The 15,606-nt window shown below is 38.2% G+C and overlaps 1 protein-coding gene across 1 annotated transcript in view; it reads left to right on the top strand.

Annotated features, from left to right (window-relative positions):
- SMC6 (structural maintenance of chromosomes 6) overlaps positions 1-15,606 on the top strand; it is a 1,850,548-nt gene that overhangs the window by 1,833,060 nt on the left and 1,882 nt on the right. The gene's annotated exons all lie outside the window — the stretch shown is intronic.

Raw genomic sequence — 15,606 nt, 5'->3', positions numbered from 1 at the left:
TGTGACCCTCCTTTATTCTCTCATCCTGTGTTTAAGCAGTTTCTCAGAGGGGCAAAGAACATAAGACCCCCACGTAGAGCTTCTACTCCTGCTTGGGATCTCAATTTTGTGTTGGAAAAGCTTACTCTACAACCTTTTGAGCCTGCAGCTACGGCTGAGTTAAAGTATTTGTCATGGAAAACTGCTTTTTTGTTGGCCATTACTTCTGCAAGAAGGGTTTCTGAATCACAGGCCCTTATGGCAGTGGAGCCTTTCTTGATTTTTCATAAGGATAGGGTATCTTTGCGTACTAATCCTTCCTTTATGCCTAAAGTGGTTTCTAGTGTGGCCTTAAACCAAACTATTCATTTGCCTACTTTTTATGCAAATCCTCAAAATAAAGGGGAGAAGATTTTGCATACTTTGGATATTCACAGGCAGTTGCGTTATTATTTGAGCAGAACCAAGGAGTTCAGACAGTCTCAGCAGTTGTTTGTTTCTTTTGCTTTGGGTTCACAGGGTAAACCTGTTTCAAAACAAACTATTTCTAAATGGATTGGGTTTTGTATTTCTTTTTGTTATTCCCATCATGGTAAGGAGATTCCGACTGGGATCAGACCTCATTCCACTAGAGCTACTGCAACTTCTTCTGCCTTTCTAAGGGGGGTAGCTACAAAGGATATTTTGGAAGCAGCCACTTGGAGTTCAGTACATACTTTTTCTAAACATTACCACCTTCCTCTTTATTCTAAATCTAGGGCTGGATTTGCCACTGCAATTTTACAGGGCATTTTAGCAGCCCCTAATGCTTTATGATTTTTCCAACCTCCCTTTCCCGTTGCTTTGGGATTCTACCCATAAGTAAGGACTGCAGCAATGTGAGATGAAGAACATAGTACAGTTTTGTACCTACCATAAATGTAGATGTTCGAAGATCCACATTGCTGCAGTCCAATTTTCCCCTCCCTCCTTCCCCTCTGTAGCTTAGCATGGTTATATGGTTTGGGTGATGGCTGTAGTTGGGCATATCTTTTGGGAAGTTACTCTGTTTTTTGGCTGTGGCCTTTCCTTTAGGGCCTTCTGACATCTGGGGCAAGAAAAGACTGAGGATATGACGTCGGTCATGCGCTTTTATACCCTGACGCTCTGATGTCAGGGCTGTGCGCCCATGACCGACGTCAGCCTAATACTTTGGTATTCGGGCCGACCGAGGACAGCGGACTACCCATAAGTAAGGACTGCAGCAATGTGGATCTTCGAACATCTACATTTATGGTAGGTACAAAACTGTACTTTTTTTTATTTGTACTTTGTTTATATTTTAGGTTCGATGTTTGAAAACTTCGCTCATATGGAATCGATTATATGAGATTCAAAGTTTTCAAACTTCAAACTTATAATATTGGCCCAATATCTGTGTATTGCGAGATCACGAACCAAACAAAAAAACAAAATCAAACTAAGAACTAAAAAGGCGTATAAGAAACCAATAAAAACGGAACCGGCAACTGTAGAGAAACAATTTACTTAGCGTTTTCGGTAAAAACAATGCTTCACCTTCTTCAGATACAGAATAAAACAATTAAGACAGTTTAAGTAATCTTGTACATACCAAATAAATTATCCAATTAACCTATTAAAAACTAACAACCGTAAAATTTAAAAATACCATCCGCATGCACACAAAAACACAGTCTAAAGGCAAAAACCTTTTCAAAAGGTTTAAACCCAAAATTTCAAAATAAGAAACTTTTATAGACAAATAATAATAATATTAATAAGTCATATATAATCAAAAAACTGCAAAAAGGTGGTAAAAATCACCATGTGGAAAATGTGTAAACAAGTAACCAAACTTTCAACGTCTCAAAGATAACCATTTGAGTACACATTTAATAAATATTTGTTCGTTAAGACCAGGGAATATGTGTGCACTTGTCCTGATCTGCCATTCTAGTTCGTCAATTTCTAACAGAAGTTGCCAGGATCCACCTCTTAAGTCAGAACGCCAACAATGCAAAACTAGGAACTTAAAACAGTGGTCAGGGTACTCAAGTATGTGTTTAGCCAAGGCGTTGTTTGTGTCCTGCTTACTAACAGCATAAACGTGTTCATAAACACGCTGTCTTACTTTTCTTTCGGTTTTGCCTATGTAAAAGGCAGTACACCGATAGCATGTCGCGGCATAAACAATGCCTTTAGATTCACAATTAAATCTACCCCTAATAATATACAATTCATTATTAAGCACAACCTGTTTAATGGCTCAAATATGTTTACATTGTGCACATGCCCCACACTTAAACATACCATTGGGACCTAACCCACATGGTTTCCTCCTTTTTTCAAGCAAAACTTTAAGACTAAAATTCCTTCTATAGGTGATCTTAGGTTGCAACCCCAATTTATCACTCAAAATTGGGTCCTCAATAACCACCCCCCAGTTTTTATTCAGTAGACGCCTAACATAATCACAATCCACTGAAAAAGTACATAAAAAACTAATTTTAAAAGCTTTATCGTTAAGAAGGTCACAGTCAACATCCTGTTCAATGTTAACTGATGTTTCTTTTACCATAGGGGCTCCTAGTAAAGGTTTAAAGTGACCCTCGTGTCTTTCAGCCACTACCTCGTCCCTAATCTTGTCAATTAAATTAATTGGATATCCCCTATTAACAAACATTTTTTCTAAATTCTGACATTCTATTAAGAAGACGTCAAAATCCGTGACCATTCTTGCTGCTCTCACCATTTGCCCTTTTACTACAGCCTTCTTTTGATGGAACGGATGGCAGCTATCATAGTGCAAGAAGGTATTGGAGTAAGTGGGTTTTCTATAGATTTTACTCTTGTATTTAAGATTAACACAATCCTTATATAACAGGATGTCCAAAAAATTAATGCTATTCTCTTCTACTTGATATGTAAAATCTAAAAAGTCAGTCAACTTTACAATATCTGAAATGAACAAAGAAACCCCTTCTTTAGGGCCTTTCCACATAAGAAACATGTCATCCTGGTACCTAGTGTACCAGGAGACATGTTCCTTGAATGTTGGGTGTGTGAACAACATGTTGTTCTCCCATTGTGCCATACTAACATTTGCAAAGCTCCCTCCACAAGTGGAGCCCATAGCTACACCTGATGTTTGCAAAAACACATCCCCCTCAAATGTCAGAAAGTTGTATGATAACACCAGTTCAAGCAAAGTTTCAATAAGGTAGATAGTATCGTCTGGAACTTTTCTAACAAACAAGAATTCTCTAATCCATTCTAAACCTAAATTGTGGGGTATTACGGTGTAAAGGTCCTTCACATCTATAGTTACAAAACATACATCCGCCTGATATTCCAAATTGTCTATGTTACACAGGAAAGCCCACAAATCTTTACAAATTTGTGATTCTTTTTCAATATAAGGTTTCAATAAACTATCTACATACTTTGCACAAGCATAAGTTATAGACCCACGTCCGTCAACTATAGGTCTAAAAGGTGGGTTTGAGATTGATTTGTGTAGTTTTGGAATTCCAAAAAAAGCTGGTACTTTTGGGGCTAGTATAGTTAAATATTGATGTAAATCTACATCAATATATGCCTCAAGAAATAAGTCTTCCAACACCGTTCTAACCTTCCTATAGGCTATGTTTAATTCGTTAATCGAAACTTTTTTATAAACTTCAGAATCTAGATGCTTTCTCATAGCCACTACATAATCATTATGGTTCATCAACACCAACCCCCCACCTTTATCTGGTTTCATTGCTCGTATGTCACAGGTGTTAAGCAGATGAATAAAGTCATACTCGGCTGAGGAAGTGTTAAAATTATTGTTACTTAGCCTAAAATGATCTTTATGTAGAGCTCTAAGGTCAAGTTCACACATTTTTTCAAATAGGCTCAAGTTAGGATGCAATGGGGGTAAAAAACACTAGAGACCCTTTGAGAGTTAGTCAACAGAGGATGGTTACCTAGCAGTACATTAAGATTTAACTTACGAACATAAAGTTTTAGATCTATTAATGTTTTAGTAAAATCCATTTTTCTGCTAGGAACCCTCTGGAAAAGAAATTAACCCATTCCTGGGTAATGCTCAACTCTGTAAAGTTGTATATACTAAAGTCTCCTTCAATACTTTTACAAATAATAGGTCCGGGTCTATAATAATGTTCATTTCCTATCTCCTCCTCTGCCTCCTCCTGCTCCATTGGGGGGGTTGTTTTCTGTTCCCTTGGCCCCTCGGGGTATTCTGAAAACCCTGTTGATTAGCGACTACCTCTTCGTCCTCGCTAATGTTGTCAAGGTTTAACACCCCATTGTCCTTATTGTTATTATGAACCAAGTTGTTACTCTTGTTGACATGAGTGTTCGTGAGCCGTTCACGCCGCCTCAAATGTTGCATAGGTTGCTCATTGGTGTTGCTTCGTGGCTCACCCGGTTCATTCACATAATGTGCCCCCGTCAGTTTGGTTTCTTATACGCCTTTTTAGTTCTTAGTTTGATTTTGTTTTTTGTTTGGTTTGTGGTCTTATGGCGTCTGAAATGTGATGACTTTAAGAAATGGTAACCATTATATTATGGGACCACCTAATCTCACAGGTAATGTTGTCTTGTGGCCAGTATTCTTGCAACTGTATGTCCTAAGAGTTGGTGGGGAAGGCATTCTAAAATCTTCTAAAAGAAAAAATAGCTGCCCCCCCTTCCCCCCCACCCCCAGCAACTAACATTAACACTTGACTGGTTATTAATGAACAGCTTCTCATTACAATTCTGAGGCTGATTAATATGCTCAACAACTTGTTGATACTAAGTCACCAGCAGCTTACAAATTTAGAATATTATGGGAAAAGGATCGATGTGGGAGCATATTCTGCTCCTTCCCAGATATGAAACTAAATCTGAAAATACAGATACTTTGACTGTGAATCTCTGTACAAGTTTTTTTTTTTTTTTTTTTTTTTTTGTGCTGCTGTTAGACTGTGTTGTTGGAGATGTGGTAGGCAAGGACTAACAGACTGGATTTGCATGTTTTGCAGTTGTTCTAGATTGTTTTTGCTTAAAATATATTTAAATGTTACTTATAATTGTATTGTTAGTTTATATAGTTGGCTGTTTAGTAAATGTTTTTTTGGGGGACAAATATATCTCGTCAGCAGTTAAAATGTATAGTCTGCTTCTGATGAAATATGTGTTGGCATGCATACATTGAGATTTGCAATGTTCTTACTCGCTTGATTTCTATTCCAGTTATTTGCCTTAGGAGCTCCATTTTTATGGTACAGGGAAGTTTGGAGAGAGCAATCCAACATTATTATAGTTGACACATTCAAAAAATCAGTCGTGAACTGCTCGGCTTTCTGGGCAAACCAAACCCCAAATCTGTTTTGCTGATGTAGGAAAAACTTTTGAAACCCATGTTTTCTGCATACCATCTAACAGGCAACAAGAGAATGTCTCCATATACGAGTCATTTAAGTTTTTTTTTCAATTCATAAGTATATTTAACTCAAAATAGCTCTTGAAAGGGAGTACATGGTGGGGTGGGGGGGGGGGCAAAAAATGCCTCTGTGTCTTTTCCCTGTAATTGCAAATTATACTCAACACTGAAGTGAAATATATTTTGTACCACACTGAATTGTAAAGTTGTATAATATCTAACCAAATCTTTCAGCCCATTTCCCGAATCATATTTGTATATAAAGATTGTATATCAGGATTGTTTAAATAACATCTGTTTTCCACAGTCAGATCTGACATGATTTGCAAAAATGTCATTGTGCCCTTGATATGGACATTAAAATGTATGAGTACAGTGCAAAACAAGCCTCTGGATATTCTGTAGTAAGCTTCATTAGAGATGCCTTGCATGAAACAGTGGGAGTGGGGTGTCCCAAAGATTCTGATGTGACTTACCAACTTTAAGTAGAATGTAGATTGTTTGCAACTTAATGCTTTTTGTTAAGTATTCAGAAATCACTTCAAAATCTATCCAGTAATGCACAAAATTAATCTATTTCTACCTTAAATTAGTTGGTTGCATCATATGTATAGTCAGGCAGTACTTGGAATCAGGAAGTGTTTGAAGGTTTTACTGTCATAGGAGGGTCTACCTCATACGACAGTCCCATCTCACTTATCTGCAGCGCTGATCACCATCAGAGTGTTGTGCTGTAGTTCCTGTAGTGCATAACCTTGGGGTCTAGGTAAGTTATGTCCTAGATTTCCAAAAGTGAGAGTGCTGAGACTGTTTGTGAATTCGTATACCACAGCACTTTCAAAAGCTTTCATCGCACACTAGTACAGAGGTTGAAAGGCAGAGGCATAAAATTTAAATGAAACCTACACCAAACAATGAATCCCTCATAAATTGCGTTTATTTCAAAATGGCCGTAAATCATATTCAGTGTGGAATTCAAAGGTGTAACATGTAGGTAGAAATGTTGGTGCTTTGTTTATTACATCATTCATATCAGATTTCAGAGGTAAGAGAAAGTATTAATAATCAGATGGTAAAATCATCATAACAATCTAATGATGAATGGTTCACATTTGTAAGATGTCACAGCTGTGTCCTTTCTTTCTTAACCACCGCTCTGGTTTCTAAAGGAAGAGATAATCTTCCCCTACTTAGCACACTGAAATATTCAGTTGAATATAAATAATCACTGGGCTCATTGTCAATATCCACATTAGATGATGCTTCATCTCTTTTTCCCCAAATCAAATATTATGTATTTATACACCTTAGAATTGGTTTTGATGTTTTTTTAAACTTTTTTTTTTGTTTTATCCACTTTTGGTGTAGCCTTGTCATTCACAAAACAAACCAAGTGCTTATTCTTCTGCTAAGTAAATTCCTTCCCCAGTCTTTGAATTTTGATGTCTATATGACATTTTTGTTTCCTTTCTTGCATTTCAAGTTCTAGTTCTTGTATCATTTTGATAAAACTGTTGTACAAAGTGCCTTACTTTGAATGGGAGACAAACGTGTGTACATTTTGTTAGCTCTCTTGCATCTGATGTGTTAATATATATATATATATATGTATATATATATACATACATATATATATATATATATATATATATATATATATATATATATATGTTTCTTTTAGTTTTCCACCAAATTTTTAGCAAACTTAACAGAATCAGTATGTTGAACTGCATGCCATTTCTGGATGAGCACCTCATCATTGATACATACCCCCAGGCCTGAATTATACCCTGAAACCTCATGGATCCATATCCTGTTTAAATGGGTATCAAATGTCAAACAGCAGCCCAGAATTTCTTAGACATGCTTGTTTTATTCTGTCTTCAAGGGAACTTTCTGGGATGCCATGGTCTTTGTCACACTACGTACTGCTGTAGGCAAAAAGTAAGAAACATCATCCTTACCTTAATCAAAGCCCTTGATAAATTATTCCAAGCCTCATGGAGCATCTCTTGTAACAAATAAATGCCTCTTGTTTAAGATGTAGAATATCATAAGGGGAGTCTTACTAGCAAATGCACACTAAGAAATAGTGTTTGTTTAAATTGCAACTTTACACAGCATTTTATCAAGTAATCTCACATTATTTTTTGACTAAACATTTTCCAAGACTGCTATGAATCATTTCTTATGTAAACAAAGTACAACTTCTGGGATTATTTCTTTAAGCGATGTTATTTGTAGTACTACTAGCAGTTTTCCAGCAGAACTTCTATTGGAGAGAAGGATTAGAACAGCCCTTTCATTTCTGCAAAAGGCTTTACAAGGCAGAGGAGAAGCTAGGCCATTTGGAGCCTAGGGTGAGACCCTCATTTGCACCTCCAACCTCTTAACTGTCCAGATTTCCCTTCATAAATTTTTTTTTTTTTCTGGTAAATCAATGAGGACTGAACTCATTAAATAATGACATACTTTTGTGTTTCAGACTTCATTTCCTTCAGAAAATGCATACTAATACAAATTCTATTGTCTTAGCAACTTTCTAAATTTAAACTTTATAAGAGCAATATTTTAAACCTGTCCCTATTTTGGGCCTCTGACCCCATTATTTTAGGTTGTATCCATATTTCTTGTACTAAGAGATTGACAGGTATGCCCCGTGACACTGTTTTCATGACAGGCAGAGACATGTGTTACTTTTAATCAATGAGCAAGAAGAGACTAGGAATATACATTTGGACAGTGTAGGTGACTCACCTCCACATGGGGGGATGTAGGGGAGCCTGCCTCCCTGCAAAAACACCTAAACTTCAGTGAGATTGATCATCAGGAGGTTTACTCTTCAGTGAGTAGTAGTGGAAGGATGTACTATGTCCTTCTTTTAAAATAAAGAAGAATGTATATTAAAATTATGCTTGGCTTTGTTGCATTTCTGCTTGCCAAGTCGTGTAGCTGCACCACTTGCTTTCTTTCTCTAAATGTCGTGACAGTGCCCTCCCTCAGTAGTTTGCCCATGTATGCACAAACATTTCACGAACATCAAAATGTATAGTTTCCCCCAACAATCACTTCAGTAGTTTGTCCCATGATGCACAAACACTCAAATGACACCAAAATGAATAATTTCCCACAAAGGTCTCTTCAGTAGTATGTCCATGTATGCGTAAGTGCCAAAATGGATAATTTCCCACAAAGATGCCTCTTGTCCTTCTGTGCACAAACACCAAAGTGAAACACTTTCTCCAATGACCCCTTTAGTACTTTGTCCACATATACTCAAGCACTCACTGATACCAGAATGAAACAGTTTCCTCAATAATCCTTTCAGTAGTTTTGACCACTCAAATAACACCAAAATTAATCATTTCCCCCCAAAGATTCCTTCACTAGTCTGTCCAAGTATGCATTAGCACTCCAGTGACACAAAAATGAATCATTTCCCCACAAAGATCCCTTCATTAGTCTGACCAAGTATGCACAAGCACGTCAGTGACACCAAAATTAAACATTTTCCCCAACAACTGGTTCAGTAAACTGTCCAAGTAAGCACAAGCACAAATACCAAAATTAAACATTTTCCCCAATGACCCCTTCAGTACTTTGTCCAAGGGAGCACAATTATCAGAATGAATCATTTCCCCCATAAAGATCACTTCAGCAGTCTGCCCAAGTAAGCAGAAGCACTCCAGCGGGGAGCCATTTATAATCTCGAAATACTGAAATGTCGAATTTCAGTATCTCGAGACTATAAACCCGAATGTGTAAAATAACTAAAGTTCATAATCGCGAATTCGAGATATTCGAATTCGCGGTTATAGCCTTACACTACCTGATGTCCGGGATTGTGTGTTTATGGTGCGTGGTGCCATGTGTGGATCTAGATGTTTTGTCAGGTAAGTGAGTGTTTTGTAAGGGATTCGAGTGTGGTTGAATGTGCTGATATGTTTGATGTGTGTGTGTGAGGGACTGCAGAATGTGCGTGTGTGAGTTTGCTTTTGTTTCCTGTTTGTGCGATCTCGGAGTTAGTATATATAAGTAGGGTGTGTGTGGGTGTGTATGAGTTGTGTAAGTGTGTAGTTTTTGTTTCTTTATGTTGTGATGTGGGTGTTGCGGTGTATGTACGGTGTAGTGTATGCGTTTGTTCGGTGTTTTGAATTTTGCAGCTTTGTGCTCGGGTTTTGTAGTTTCTGTGTTTTGTGGATTCGGTTTCATAGTTTTGCGATACTGAAATTCGATGCTTCAGTATTTCAAGGTTATGAAATGAATCCCTCCAGTGACTCCAAAATTAACTATTCCCCCCAGCGGCTTCTTCAGTAGTCCATCCAGGTAAGCATAAGCACCAAAATTAATCATTTCCCCCCAATGACACCTTCAAATAGTTTGTCCAGGTATGCACAAGCACCAAACTGAAACATTTCCCCCAACAATCCCTTCAGTAGTCTGTCCGAGTAAGCACAAGCACCAGAATGAAACATTTCCCACAATGACCCCTTCAGCAGTCTGACCAAGCATATATTCACAAGCAGCAAAATAAACTAGTAAGTAACCCTACTTACTTCAGAGACTTTTTTTTTTTTTGTTCTGCTCTAGTCTCTCCCCACAGAACAAATGCACCCGGAGCGAGCTATTTCAGTTGTGAAAACACTGCGTCCCTCAGCTGACTGCGAGTGCCAGTGATTCAGCCCAAGACGCTGTCTTTTTTCCACCACACCACCACCCCCTCTAGCTGTGCAGCAAATCATAGGTCTTTTTGAGTTTGCCAAAACAAGATGATGTCAGCAAGTGTAGGAGGTACATAGGAGCATCTTGAATATCCATTTTGGAAGTGTGCATTGCTGTTTCTCTTAAAGGGAAATAAAAAATGGTATTTGACTAAAAATATATATATATTTTTTTATTTTACATCTGCAAGTTGTGCCCTGGACAAGAAAGCGCCTAGGGAGATTGGCCTGTTCACCCCGTACTAGCTGTGCTACTGAATGGTCTACCTTAAGAATGCAACCAAGCAACCAATCAGTTTCTGTTGTTTGTAGTAGATGTGATGATATGAAACCTTTAGCAAGGGTACAGAGTTTTGAAATTATCAATGCCAGACTAGATCATGCGAAGGCATGAGTCTGGACCTGCACTGGCCATGTGTGAAAACAGCACTCCAGGGATTTGCATTGTATTACTGAGCAGGAAGCAGTGAATGTTCATCATTCTCATTGCTGCAGTAGACTTCTGTTTATATGGGTTGTATCCTGCTTAGGCTACATCAATCGGCCAGCTTCGCAAAGCTGTGATCAACTCCCACACCTTTACTCTGACTGCTGATTAGCCAGTCTATTGGAGAGAAATCAACAGAGTGAAATCTTGAATACTCTCTTGGTGCATCAAAAGGAAGCAGCTCTGAAGCTTCACAGCAGCAGTCAGCCTTCAAGCTTGTTTCTGGTAGATAGGTCCCCACAGGACAACCCCTTTGCACCATAAAATTGTTGCCCTTTTAAGAAAATGTATTTTATTTGGCGACTAAAAACAGTATTTCCCATTTAAGAAACCCAGAATTTTTTTTCCACAGTATTGGACGTTTCTTGTCAGGGACTAATATATTTTAGCTAAGGGCTTATTTTTTTATTTTGGGGATAGTTTTTTTGGTAAATGTGTACTGATTTTGCAAACATTTACTATGTCTGTGTGATTTTTAAGGCTTGGGAAGGGTTTTGACTGGACAGAAAATGTTTTAATGCTTGTGTACACTTTGTGACCACTTACCTGTTATTTTTTTTTCATTAGGGTGCATTGAGAACAAATGCTTTATTTCTGAAATAATTTTCTGTGTTCTGCTTATACTATAATAGAAAAGAACCATGTGGGGAAGTGTAAGTGCATGTGTACATCCATGCACTCACTTCAGGAACCCTTACTGCCACCATGGGCTCAGACAAAGCCTCATCCAATAATGAGTGCACTTGTAGTGGCCAACCATGGTTCCTCTTTCTAATTACTTTTCCAAGACCCTGTGGTGCAGTCCTTTCTGCCACCATGGACCAGGGGTCATTCATATCCTCCTTAGCTGTTCCATTGTCCAATTTGGTCATAGGACAACCATCGTCTTTGGGTCTAGGAAACACTCCAGGGGAAGTTTCTCAGGATAGCTGCAGAGAGACGCTTTTTGACAGGGCTGAAGTCCCATCTCTTATTCAGCCATCTTCTAGCGGTGTTCAAAAACAGCAAAGCCAAATATCCGACCACCACAGCTGAGGATAAAACGAAAAAACTTTAATAATAAAACCAATAGAAAAAAATATGGTTAATGCTTTCACTGCACCAAGCAGCTTCATCAGACCATATAAAAATATCCAAAAGCAATTCCTTCATAAAAACTTTGACAGACAAATCAACTTAAAAAATTACAGCACATGACAAGATCACTCCACCGACCATGAAGTGCACTGCACCATTGATAAAATCACAAACAACACTTCAGGAAAATAAACTGCAGGCTTTTAGCACCGGTTTTAAAGAAGTATGCCCATTTACATAAAGTCAGAAATCATCTCAACTCACTCTGTTCTGTTCAGTTCTGTTACGAATATCCCCACCACGAATACTAACAGGAACAATCTCGAACAAACTTATGATCAGGGCTGTTATCCACAACATGTTTTGCTAACACATTGTTCAACTTACCTGATAATCATTAACATGTTCTAAAATTCTATCCTTAAAGGTACAGTTCTTCTTATCAACATAAGATTTACATATTACGCACACTGCATAGTAAGCAACATTAATGGATTTAAGTCAGCATAAAAATCAAATTCGATCTTACAACCTCACATTGGATACAAAATATAAGCAGTAGTCCAAATGTACTTGCAGGCATTACATGACTGACAAGGAAAGGTACCCTTGTGATCAGAACATTCATTGTAAACAGTCACTGTGTGTTTATAACAAAGTTCTCAATTAAGGGATCTGTTATTCTTAAAAAGGAATCTAGATGTCATACCCAACAGTCCCTTAATATCCTTGTCCCAAGGAAAAAAATCGCTGATGTGGCCGTTCACTTAATTGGCAGTTTGCTGTTTAAGGGTCGATGAAAAAGCGTTTGCTGTACAACCTTTTCGATAACATAATATAGACCCATGAAATCCAGGTAGTGTTCCAAAGCAACAAGCCTTTATTCGTCACAGACCAGCAATCCTCAGTAACAAAAAAAATCAAAAACACTTTGCAATGTTAAGCATATCAGCTTTTATACACTTAGAAGGAGGTGTGGAAAATATATGTATTGCTTAATTGTAAACCATCCTATTCCAGGCAAACAATATAAACAGGGCCATAAACATGCATTTAAGAACAACAAGTACCCACCCCATACACGCTACTACTGATTAGACCCAACTAAAATAAATACTACCTATTTGCAGCCCACATTCCAAAATCACATATTAAGAAAAGCATAACGTACATAATAAAAAGACTGACTTTTAGCTAAAATTGTTTTCGGCTAACTAATGCAATAAAGCCTTCTATGACAAGAACTAAAATCCTGTACATTGGTAGATAAGTAAAAAGAGCTAACTAGATAGATACAAGAAAAACACACATAGCTATCTAATCATAAACATTAAGTAGAGCATTATAAATATATATATTTTCATAAGAATATTGAATAAGCATCCATCCATAAGTATTAGTGTGCATAAAACTTATTTACAGCTCAGAAAAAATGTCAGTGCTTTGCAGTCGAGACTGAAAAAGGAAAAAAAAAAACCGCCAGTTGTAACAGTTTTCATGTTTACAGCCCCCACCCAAAAAATGTTTATACAATGAAGACCAGTAGAAAATCCACAGAAAAATGCAGAAAACAATGGATGAAGTAAACTAGTAATGTATAAAAGTGTGCAGGTGTGTGCATGAGCGTGCACCAGTATGCTAAACGAGGGAATTGTACCAAAACTTTATGGTAATAGTAGCATGAAAAAATGTGTGTTTTGAATCTACTGTTTGCATCTCTGGTGTGATGCAAGAGTGTACTAAATCTAATCAAATCATAATTGAGGTTAAAGTAACTAAACATATATATGTATATATTTATACACCTTCTACACATTTTTTTATTATGTTTAGTACCTTTAGTACATAAAAATATTTCCTCATAAATTCCCTAAAAAAACTTTACAGACTGTGTGGCAGCTTACATAAATTCAGCACACACTTAATAGAGCAAATTCTGCTCTAAGCTTCTTGCTAGCAAGCCTGGAAAACAAATGTATTTTCATTCCTGTGGTTGAGAATGTTCCTTTGTGCATTTCCACTTGTTGCACTGATACCCAGGGTAATTCAAAAGAACTCGGCCCAGGCAACATGGGTTCTTCCATCTTATGGAGCTGTCCAGGGACAGTTAACGCAAGCTTCTGCACAGACTGGACCTACTTGCTCAAGGCAAGTGGAGTGTAATATACCCTAGTGTAAAACAGCTTCAACTGCCTGCCTGGATGATTTAATTGTGATTCCTTTTAGGCACCTCTTTCATGAGGACATGCAGCAGGCAGCAAAGAAGACAAACTGCTACTTGCAGATCTTAAATTGGTAAGTGGAAAAGATTTTCTAGTAGATCTCTAGCCAATAACCGAGGCCCCATCAGTGATTATGTACTACTGGTTGTGAAGTATTTGTGAGAGTTGTGTTCTTGTGGCTTATCTTATGCCTGTATCAAGGTATGTGGCTATTGCTGCATGTCTGCCCATGGATCCTCCCCTTTCTTTCTTGTCTTTGGTCCACACATTTAGACTATCAGCTGCACAGACAGGAACAAAAGCTAGAGGAGTCTCAGTCTATATTAGCAATAAGCATAACTCTAAGTTAGTTAAACAGGACGATGCCCTAGAATGTATCCACATGCAAATCATCATAGACATAATGCCATACCACATCCTACCAAGCTGTTGATCACCCTCTATGGCCCTAGAATCCTTGGACCTGGTACTGAACAGTATGGGAGAGAGCTGCCTCCTAAATTGCTTGAAACATGACCTATCAGGACTAATTGAGTCACTTTTCAACTATAGCCTCAGAACAGGCTGTGTACCATGAGAAAGGAGGACTGCAACTGTTATCCCACTTCTACTTCGACCTATTAGTTTGACTAGTCTAATATGCAAAACCAGGGAATGAATTGTCATAGAAATGATCAACAAAGACATAGGCAGCCTTCATACACTGGACCCAACCCAGTTTGGCTTTGTCAAGGGAAGGTCATGCCTACTAAACCTGGTGGACTTCATTGAGAAGGTCAGTAAGTCAATGGATGAAGAGAAAAAGGTGCATACAACCTACCTGGACCTGGCTGAGGTGTTTGATATAATGCCCCACTCGGGTATAATTTACAAACTCACCAAACTTGGCATAAACCCCTGCATAACTCACTGGATTGCCATCTGGCTCACAGACAGGACCCAGAAGTCAGGATTGATGATACCACCTCCACTAATAGACCATTCGTCGGGGGGGTACTCCAGAGCTCTGTGCTGGTACTGCTTCCTATTTGCCATCTACTTCTCAGAAGTGAAGACTAATGTCAAGGGCTTTTAGCTGATCAAGTTCACAGATGACTGCAAATTGGAAGCGGTCATGATTTCCCTTCTTACAACAGAGTCTAACACAGACAAATGACTAGTGCCAAAGTCTCAGATTAAAACTCACTGCCAAGAAATGCATTTGGATGCTTTTTGGGGGAAAAAAGTGCCATCCAGGCTAATTACTGTATCTATAAGACCTCCCCAGGTGTTGAACCGGTAGTCAGGGACCTTGGAACATATGTAGACAGTAAGCTGACCTTTGACCAACTTGTTGTCAAGGTAAGGAAGTCATAGTTCCACTTTATTCTACCTTTATCAGACGCATTATTGAGCAGAATGCCTCCTTCAACATGTACCTGACCAGACATGTGCAATAATTGGAGCACCCACAAATGTTTCTTACCAGGAATATCCGGGGTATAAACACATTGTCCTATATGGATTGCTTTAAAGCCCCATCTCTGTATTCTGTTTCTACAGGTTACTGGGAGGCAGTCAATGCCTGAAATACAAAGCATCGTCAGATCCAGCTCTGACGGACCTTTTACTCATCCACAAAACAAACAGCATCAGAGCCACTAACTAACAAGTAATATGTGTTGGTGAGATAGATGTATGTCT

Source organism: Protopterus annectens, chromosome 1.part0 (assembly GCF_019279795.1).
Source record: "Protopterus annectens isolate FY-2018-M chromosome 1.part0, PAN1.0, whole genome shotgun sequence".
NCBI lineage: Eukaryota > Metazoa > Chordata > Ceratodontiformes > Protopteridae > Protopterus > Protopterus annectens.
Note: the sequence above shows the minus strand (reverse complement) of the source record. Positions and strands in the feature narration are given on the sequence as shown.